The sequence below is a fragment of the Glycine max genome, chromosome 13 (assembly GCF_000004515.6).
Source record: "Glycine max cultivar Williams 82 chromosome 13, Glycine_max_v4.0, whole genome shotgun sequence".
In the NCBI taxonomy this organism is placed as follows: domain Eukaryota; kingdom Viridiplantae; phylum Streptophyta; class Magnoliopsida; order Fabales; family Fabaceae; genus Glycine; species Glycine max.
In genome coordinates, this window is record NC_038249.2 from 14,358,094 (window position 1) to 14,369,015 (window position 10,922).

Genomic DNA, 10,922 nt, shown 5'->3' on the forward strand with positions numbered 1-10,922 from the left:
AATTAAAAATTAGGATTCTAAAAAATATAAATGAATAAAATCTGGTTGATAATATAAAATCTGAAATAAATTGACGATTAATTTAACATAAATATATAATATTCATTCACTTGTTCTAAATAAAAATAGATCCAAATTTTCAGTTGAATTTTTTTGATAAAAAAATATTTTAAATAGAAATAAATCTATCTATAAAATCAATGATAGAATAAAAGATAATAGATTATAATAATAATGTAAACGATAATTTTCTTTATAAAAAAGTGCACCTACCTGCATCGTTTGAAACCTAGATCAGTATCTATGAAAGGTAGGGTGGGTACCATGCTGAGTGTTTCAAGTTTTCGGCCGCCGGCTGTGTATCCTACGTTGTTGCATTGTCCGAGACTCCACCATGTTAATGTTTCCTTATTCTGCTCCCTTTCAAATGGTGCCTCTTCTTCATGTAGATCCCTCGGTATACTACGTGCCATCTACCGTGAATCCGAAGTGCCGGCTCAACAGTTGCACCACGTCCAGAACCAGAAGCTAAAGATTGGCATCATAGGCTTCGGCAAATTTGGGCAGTTCCTGGCCCGAACCTTGGTTCGACAGGGCCACACCGTCTTGGCCCATTCCCGCTCCGACTACACTCACGTCGCACTCGAACTCGGCGTAACATTCTTCGAAAACCCCCACGACCTCTGCGACGAACGCCCCGAAGTCATTTTGCTCTGTTGCTCCATCCTTTCCGCCAGGCACGTGCTCCTCACTCTTCCTCTGCAGCGTTTGGAGCCTGGCACATTGTTCGTCGACGTCCTTTCTGTCAAGGAGTTTCCCAAAAAGCTCTTGCTCGACGTGCTTCCCTCCAATCTCGACATTCTCTGTTCGCACCCCATGTTCGGCCCCGATAGCGCCAGCTGCGGCTGGAGTGGCCGTCGCTTTATGTTCGACAAGGTTCGAATTCGGAACGAGGAGCGGTGCAACAAGTTCCTGGACGTGTTCAAGAGAGAAAGATGCGAAATGGTGGAGATGAGTTGTGAAGATCATGATAAGCTTTCGGCAAAGACGCAGTTCATAACACACACTATCGGTAGGGTTTTGGGGATGTTGGACTTGGAGAAGACTCGTATTTATACTAAGGGGTATGAGTCTCTGTTGAATTTAAAGGAAAACACTGCTAAGGACAGTTTTGATCTCTATTATGGTTTGTTTATTCTTAATAAGAATTCCCCGGACATGTTGGGAAGGTTGTGTTTTGCTTTCCAGGAGTTGAGGAAACAACTCTTGAAAGGTGTGCATGTTGTTGTCAGAGAACACTTGTTTGAGAATCCCGTAACCGCAAAGGTGCAAAATTTACAAGATACTGCATCATTTCATAGGTACTTATTTATTTATTTTACTATCCATCTTAATGTTGTTTAATTAGTACATTGTAGGGACATGAATTTGGTCTTTTGTTGTGATTTCTGTTGATTTTTTTTTTTATCTGAATTGGCTTAATTAGTTTTCAACTGTGATGAAACTAGCCTCAACTAGGCTAAAAGGCTAAAGAGGTTGCTTAATTACAAGGCAACTGCGAATGTCCAATACAATTACAAATGAGTGCACGAGAATCAAAACCCCTCTTATTTTTGTTTTCTATTTTTTCTCTCTCATTAACTCTGATTTATACTTAATTCTATGTTGAATCTCATTACATACATTCAGTGATGTCAGCGAATACAAGTCGAGCCTTTCAAGTGATTATTCTTATAACAACTTGAAGTTGAAGATTGCAATAGTTGGTTTCGGCAACTTTGGTCAGTTTCTCGCAAAAACTATTGTGCGTCAAGGTCATCAAGTGTTGGCATACTCTAGGTCAGACTACTCTACTGTAGCTAAGGAATTGGGTGTTACTTATTTTCGTAATGCTGATGATCTATGTGCACAACATCCCGAAGTAATTTTACTTTGCACATCAATCCTTTCCACAGAGGGTGTTCTTAAATCATTCCCTTGGCAGAAATTGGAGAGAAGTACCTTGTTTGTTGATGTACTTTCTGTCAAGGAATTTCATAGAAACTTGTTTCTTCAACATTTGCCACTTGATTTTGATGTGCTCTGTACTCATCCCATGTTTGGGCCACAAAGTGCAAAAGATGGATGGAGTGGTTTTCTTTTTGTTTTTGATAAGGTTAGAATAGGAACAGATGAAGCAAGAACATCACGATGTGATCTGTTTCTCAACATTTTTTCTAGTGAAGGGTGTCAACTTGTTGAAATGTCATGTGCTGAACATGATCGGCAAGCAGTTGGATCGCAATTTATCACTCACACTGTAGGAAGAATGTTAGAAAAGCTAGATTTTTTGGAGCCAACGAAAATTGACACAATAGGCTTTGAGTCTTTGTTGAATTTGATGGATAATACTGTTAGAGACAGTTTTGATCTCTACAATGGTTTGTTCTTGTTTAATGAAAACTCCAGGCAACAACTAGAAGAATTTCATCTAGCTTTTGAGTCATTGCAGAATCAACTTTTGGATCATGCGCTTGATAACTTAAAGCAAGTATTAATACTTGAAGAAGAATCCCATGATTAGCCAAAGAGGTCTATATGTTGCCTGAGAGATATGAAGATAGTACATAATCATCTTTTTCTTATATTGTGGACACTAAATGAAATTGATTTTCCAGATTTGCCTCTAATTGATAATGTTGAAGGCCCCTGATTAAGAATGGAGTTCACATGTTCATATTTTTTTGTCCCTTACATAGCTCCCATTGTTAATGACAATAAATATAGACTTGAAAGTTTTTATTTATTTGATTCCCTGCAAAAAAGTCATTACATTTTTTGTGAGTTTGTGACTTTTTATAACCTTGATTGATGCAATGTATTACTATGAGTGTCCAGACTCCAAAGAATGTATTATTTGTGGTTTGAACATGAGTAAATTCTTGATCCCTTGTAATTTTTTCCCGAAACTAAAAAATAGAGAATTTCATTGTATTGTTGAAGGGGACTCATAGGTTTGAACATGATTAGGCTGTTATGTCATGGTTTGATATAGGTGTGCTTATAGGTTTGATTAGGTTGTTTCAATCAACCATGAATTTGGTCTCAGAAGCTTTTTGTTTGATCATTGTATAGGTTTGAGTTTTGCTGGTGTGGTGAAAAAATAGATAAAAAAATAAATAACCAAATTATGATTTTGTTGGACTATAATTGAATCATGTTTTTATTGGTTTATTTTTTTTCCCTTACGATAAATAATTTTTATTTTGATATAATATTATTTTTAAATACAGACAAATTATTTTTAAAATTTATTGGAATTTAATTTACACCTATAAATTTAAATCATCATCCTAAAATGATTTTTTAAAGCTATTATTGAACTAAAATATTTTTAAGAGTTACACTGACTTTTGTTAAGTCACATATTTTATCTTAGTTCTATATATTGAGTATCTAATTTTTTTTTTTAATTTTAATTTATTTAAATATATTTTTATTATATATTAAATTATAATAATGTTTGTATATTTAAAATTATAAAATATTAATATAAGTATATATTATGCAAAACAAGTCTAAGGTGGAGTGTATAGTAATTTTTGTCAAGTAAAAAAACATTAAATTGACATCAAATGTGTGCTGTAAATTACCCATAACTTAGTTCAATGTGGTGGAAGTAAACATAAACCGATAAAAAATTGTAATCTTCTGGGTGCTGGCTGCGACCCATTTAAGTTAGTGCGCGACGCCTTCTGCTTCATGGAAGAGTCTTTACAAGATGAAAGAGTTCGTTACCTTCATCACCTCGCCACAGGCAACATGCCGCCACCGGAGTTCGTGATTGTTGACGACTATATCTCAAAAGCTCAGCCCTCGTAGCCCGTCGCCAAAAGATGTTAACCTGTTGAAGATTTGGAGGGGGAACGAATATGGTGGGGTGATGGGAATGTTTCACTGTCAAGGTGTTGCGTGGAGCTCGGCTTCTTCAAACTGGGTGGGTCTCTCACGAAGCATGACGTGAGATTCACAGAGTTTGTTCATGGAGGCAGAGGGAAGTGGAACCAATGTTCGTGGGCAACAATGTTCGGCTATGACTTAATCGTCCCTTTTAACATGAGGTGCAAGTTGTCGCACCCGTCATGCAATTTGGACATCGAGAAGTTGCGGTGTTTGGTTTTATTGACCTCCTGTATCCCTGCTCATCAATTGATGGAGTTGATTTTGAGGAGGTTGATCGTGAGCTGCCCAAGTTGAAAGAGTGTTTTGTAAACGCGAAACTCAAGGGTAATGGAAAATTTACTGTATATTCCTCCTTTAAACCAGATTTTTGCTTGCTTCTTGGGAAAATGGTTGAGTTTAACTACAATTATGAAGATCATTTGGTTACTATAAATGTTGACCCACGATCAGATGACAATCCATCTCAGGATGTTACCCTTGTGTGGTTTACTTATTAGGGAGGTTAGAGCTGTTTAAGATAGGATGATATATGCTTTTGTTGTCTATGTTAGAATTCCTTTTAATGCTTTATTTTACGGTGTTGGTGTGGTATGTTTTAAATGTTTGGATTGAAAACTTTGTATCCCGTGCTTTTTTTTTTGTGGTAATGAATTGCATCCAATGTTATTATTATTATTATTATTATGATTATTATTATTTTGCTAATCACTTGTATCCCATATGCTCTCGATCTCTCTTTTTAAGTGTTTTTTTTTTATAATTTATTTAGTGATATATTTTAAGTTTTGAGATCATATAAAATATTATCATGCCATATCTTTAGAAAAATAACCCTATCAGATCAATAAAACTCTTAAGGTTAAGTTTAGCTAAAAAAATCAATCATATTATTAACAAAAGGTTTTTATCACATTAAGCACAAATGTAATATGCCAACACAATATTACTTTTTTTTTTTTTTACCAAAATGTCACTATTTTCTTCATTTTTTAATTTATAAAATAAATAATTATAGTAATTATAATAACTAGTACGATTATAACAAATATATATTTTAATTAAATCTTATATGATTCTTTATTTTATATAATACTAGCTAGATTATATTTGGTCTGTCCTTATAATACTCTAAAAGCCTTGAACGGACTTTGGAAGTTGGCTTGTCATAAGGAATTATCATCTGCAGAGCGGTGCTGATTAAGGTTGCGCTTTTGGTCAATACCGTGAAGGGGGTTCTAAAATTGTTTATCCGTGTTGGGTTCCTTTTAATATAAGGGTTAAACTTCTTTAACTGTATAAGGACAGGGGTTTAAAAATTGTATTTGGTCGAGGGAGGTTCTGAGACCTTTTTTATTGTGTCTTCTGTCTTTTTTAGCAATGTTTGCATCTTAATAAATCTTTTTTTTTCTTAGGAAAAAAAATCCAAAATTGCAGAAGGAGGCACAATGAATTCCCCAGATAAAAATTGCTTGTGAGCTCCTAAGCCAGAGCCAGATATATTTAATTAAACGCATGATATATTTAAACTTGTTAAGATAAAGATAAATACATAGCTGAAAATATACAATTTCTTAGTCGAGACTAAGAAAAATTGGTCATAAAATCCAAATAATGTAACTATTTAGATTCCCAATAATCACATTTATAGATAAATACTTAACAGTAAAGTATATAATTCTCAGTTTTTTTTTATAACCTTCCTTGCCAAACAGTGGCACAATACTATCATATTCATGACATGGACAATACTTTTGTGACCAGAATGGGTGGCACCTTTATTCGACCAAACCAGCAACATTTTACGAATCTGAAATTAAAATAAAAAAAAACTCTTTGATGTTAATATAGCTCCTAATTAACTGTGATAGATCACCCATAATCTTTTTACAAGGATAATAATGCTTAATATATACCATCTTCGTTCTTAATTATAAGATTCTTTTAAAAAAATATTTTTCTTTTTTATAAATTTTTTTCTAACTTTTAGATACATTAATTATTATTTTTTTTACATACTTTGATACGAGGGAGCAGATAACAGAGATGAGCAACAGTATAGAACAACACATAGCAGAAGTGAGTAAGGAACATGAGGGGGTACAACAATCAACACAGCTCACAGAACAAAGGCCCAAAAGGAAAGTATCCAAGCCAACATACCTTAGAGATTATATCTGAGGAGTATGATAAGCCCATAGCGTTTCTATTAGAATCATTCATGCACGTGCCAGATAATATAACAAACTTTTATCCTGAACATTCCAAAGAGTATCAATTCTGTTAGCAGGAATAGTATAAATAAATGTAATCTGGATATACAAAGTATGAATGAAATAGATCTTTTCCTTATCTCAATTCCTTCTCGGAGGCCACTGGTCCTCGAAACCAGGAGTTCTTTTCTTCCAGCTTGTATCAATTTGGTGCTCTCGTTGCTCCTCCTATGGCCAATTCCCCTTCCGCGGATAAAATTGAGGAGCTCCTCATTCGCTTGACCACCCAACAGCTTTCCCTTTCCACAAAGATTGATGATTTCATCTCCCATATAACCCCTCTCGTTTCCCCTCCGGCCTCCATCCCTTCGTCATTTCCACGTTTGTTCCCTGCTCCTGCACCACAACATCGAATCAAATTAGACGTCCCGAGGTTTGATGGTACAGATGCCCTTGGTTGGATCTTTAAGATCAACCAATTTTTTGAGTACCACGGTACACCTGAATATGACCGGTTGACGATCGCTTCGTTTTATATGGAGGGGAGGGCATTGGCCTGGTTTCAGTGGATGACCAGCAATGGTCAATTCACTTCCTGGCCTACCTTTCTCCAAGCATTACAGGCTCGTTTTGCCCCTTCACAATACGAGGACCCAACAGGGGCCCTCTGCAAGCTCATGCAAAAAGGTTCAGTCACTGCGTACCTCTCCGAGTTCGAGGATTTGGCCAATCGAGTGGTGGGGATACCTCCGGCCTTCCTCCTCAGCTGTTTCATCTCAGGACTGCTGCCGGAGATTCGCCGGGAAGTCCAGGCGCACCAGCCCCTCACGCTTTCCCAAGCTGCCGGCCTCGCGCGTTTACAAGAAGAAAAACTCAGCGATCTTCGTCACCCAGCACCTCCAATTCGGCCGCGACCCCCCTCCCTTTCCTCTCCGTCCCTGTCCCGACCTCCATCTCTGTCCCCTCTTCTCCCATCACCACCGCCTCGACCTACCAACCCTTCTCCACCCTTCAAGCGTTTGACTTCCGAGGAGATTGCAAGCCGCCGCGAGCGCGGCCTTTGCTTTAGCTGTGATGAGAAATACCACAGAGGTCACCGTTGTGCCTCTAGGGTATTTCTCTTCATCACAGATGGAGACGAACCAAGTGACCCATCCCTTTTAACCTCCCCTGACCCAACTCTGGAACCCGAACCGGACCCACCCGATACCCAAGATCCATACCCGGCCCAACTCAGTTTAAACTCTATGGCTGGCCACTTAGCCCCCGAAACGCTGCGTTTTGTGGCTACTGTTGCTCACATTGACATCGTGCTCCTGGTTGATAGCGGGAGCACTCACAACTTCATCCAACACCAGTTGGTGGCCAAGCTCGGTCTGCAACCCACCTCCACAGCCCCTCTACGCGTCATGGTCGGCAACGGACAGCAATTGGACTGCAGCTCCATGTGTGAGGCTGTCCCTATCTCTATTCAGAATATCCGATTCACAGTTGACCTGTATGTTCTTCCGATATCGGGTGCTAATGTCGTGCTGGGGGTCCAATGGTTGAAGTCATTGGGACCCGTCCTCACTGATTACAACACGCTCTCAATGCAATTCTTGTCGGAGGGTCGTGTCATCAAACTTCAGGGTGACCTCGATGCTAAGTTAAATGCCCTCACTCCGACCCAGCTCCGCCGGCTTAGTAGAACCCAGGGTGAAGCCCGATTCTATCACATTACCTTATTTCCGAATCTGTCTTCCCCAGCAACACATGCATTCCCAGCCCCAATTCAACAATTGCTGCTTCGTTACAAGGCCCTGTTTGACCCTCCCTCCACCTTACCTCCTTCACGCGCCACCGATCACCATATACACCTGCTTCCCCAGGCCTCTCCGGTCAACGTGCGACCCTATCGGTACCCTCACTACCAGAAGCATGAAATAGAGCAACAGGTTGATGCAATGTTGCAGAAAGGCTTGATACAGCCCAGTACGAGTCCATTTTCTTCCCCCGTCCTCCTAGTCAAGAAACACGACGGCTCCTGGCGGTTTTGTGTCGACTACCGGGCCTTGAATGCTCTAACGGTGCGTGATAGATTTCCAATTCCCACCATCGACGAATTGTTGGATGAGTTGGGCGGTGCTTCCTATTTCTCTAAGCTGGACTTACTCCAAGGCTATCATCAGATTCGCATGAATCCTGATGACATTCCGAAGACCGCTTTTCGAACCCACCATGGCCATTACGAGTTCAAGGTCATGCCATTCAGGTTGTGTAATGCCCCCTCATCATTTCAAGCCACCATGAATTCCATATTTCAACCTTATTTGAGGCGCTTCATCATCGTCTTCTTCGACGACATATTAATTTACAGTGCCTCCATGGATGAACACCTTCTCCATCTGGAAACTGCCTTCCAGGTATTATTAACCCATCAGTTCGCTTTAAAGCTTTCTAAGTGCTTCTTTGCGCAACAGCAGGTTGAATATTTGGGGCATCTGGTGTCGACTAAGGGCGTTGAACCCTTAGCAGAGAAAGTCGCTGCCGTGCGTCAATGGCCACGACCTCGCACCGCCAAGGCTCTGCGCAGCTTCCTTGGACTCGCCGGCTTCTATCGGCGTTTTATCAAAGGCTACGCCACCATTGCTGCGCCCCTCGTCAAAACCACCACGCTCGACCCTTTTCACTGGTCTGATGAAGCTCAGGCTGCTTTTGAACGGTTGAAGCTTGCTCTGTCGTCGGCCCCTGTATTGGCCCTTCCTGATTTCCACAGCCCCTTCATGATTGAGACGGACGCGTCGGGAGTGGGCCCTGGTGCTGTCCTATCACAAAAGGGCCACCCAATTGCCTATTTTAGCAAGCCTTTTAGCCCCAAACTACTCCGATCATCGACGTACGTCCGGGAGTTATTTGCCATTACGGCGGCCGTTAAACGGTGGCGACAGTATTTGTTGGGCCACCGTTTTGTCATCATCACGGACCATCGAAGCTTAAAGGAGCTTCTGACCCAGGTCGTGCAGACTCCGGAACAGCACATGTACCTTGCGAGGTTGATGGGATACGATTATGAGATTCATTATCGTTCTGGCGCCGCAAATCAAGCGGCAGATGCTCTTTCCCGCGTTCCTGAACATGATTCTTCCCTGGTGATGTTGCTCTCTGTTCCCAATCTGTCCTTTATGGATGAGCTTCACACTCAGCTCCAACAACACCCCGAGTTCAATCGCCGCCGTCTCGAGGTCATCAACCACCCCGCTACTCATCCCGGTTTCTCAGTTGTCAACAACCTCATCCTCTATCGTCACCGCATTTGGCTACCTCGGGATATTCCGATCATCTCCACACTCCTCCATGAGTATCATGCTACTCCCATAGGGGGCCACTCTGGCATTGCAAAGACCCTTGCTAGAATTTCCGAGAACTTCTATTGGACTGGCCTCCGTGCTGACGTCACTGCTTTCGTGTCCAATTGCCTTGATTGCCAAACGACCAAATACGAAGCTAGGCGCTCGACAGGCCTCCTCTGTCCTCTTCCAGTACCGCACCGGCCTTGGGAAGACCTCTCCTTGGATTTTATCCTTGGACTGCCGGAATATAAGGGTCACACGGTTATCTTGGTTGTTGTTGACCGGTTTTCCAAAGGCGTTCATCTAGGGATGCTTCCCACTGCACATACAACTTTTATGGTGGCCACCTTGTTCCTCGATATGGTTGTTAAAATCCACGGCGTGCCTCGAAGCTTGGTCTCCGACCGCGACCCCCTGTTCTTGAGCAAGTTCTGGCAGGAGCTTTTCCGGCGAAGTGGCACCCATCTCCGCATGAGTTCGGCCTATCACCCCCAGAGTGATGGCCAAACTGAGGTTCTCAACCGCGTTATCGAACAGTACTTGCGTTCTTTTGTACATCGGCGACCTCGGACTTGGGGCAAGCTTCTGCTATGGGCTGAATGGTCCCATAACACCTCATGGACCTCCGCTACTGGGACCACTCCTTATGAACTCACTTTCGGCAGGAAGCCCTTTAATTTCCCAGATTATCTTGCCGGTGCTTCCGCTAATGATGCCATTGACACCTTATGCAGTGATTGCGAAGCCACTTTTCAGCTGATTCGTAAGAAATTGATTAAAGCTCAGGAAGCTATGAAGCGAAAGGCGGATGCTCACCGTCGCGACGTCACTTTCTCACCAGGCCAGTGGGTCCTGCTCCGGCTTCGTCCATCACGTCAGGTCTCGGTCAGGAACCATCCTCACATCACCGGCAAATTAGCCAAGCGTTTTTACGGGCCCTTTCAGGTTACGGAAGCTATTGGTAAAGTTGCTTACAGGTTGCAATTGCCTCCCGGGGCCAAGATCCACCCCGTTTTCCATTGTTCCCAGCTTAAGCAGTTTCATGGTGACCCTACTCAACCCGACATACCCCCTTTACCCCCTCAATTTTGCAATGACCAGCCTCTGATTCAGCCCGCGGCTATTTTGGCTTCTAGGCAAACTTCGGATGCCACCTGGGAGGTCCTCGTCCAATGGCACGGCCTTTCTCCCGATGAGACCTCCTGGGAAGACTGGTCCACCTTGCGTCAGGACTATCACCTTGAGGACAAGGTGATTTCCCAAGGGCCCGGGAGTGATACGAGGGAGCAGATAACAGAGATGAGCAACAATATAGAACAACACATAGCAGAAGTGAGTAAGGAACATGAGGGGGTACAACAATCAACACAGCTCACAGAACAAAGGCCCAAAAGGAAAGTATCCAAGCCAACATACCTTAGAGATTATATCTGAGGAG

General features: G+C 41.8%; 1 pseudogene; it reads left to right on the forward strand.

Annotated features, from left to right (window-relative positions):
- The first annotated feature begins 324 nt into the window (after positions 1-324).
- LOC100794654 (arogenate dehydrogenase 1, chloroplastic-like) lies at positions 325-2,643 on the forward strand (annotated as a pseudogene).
- Positions 2,644-10,922: the final 8,279 nt, after the last annotated feature.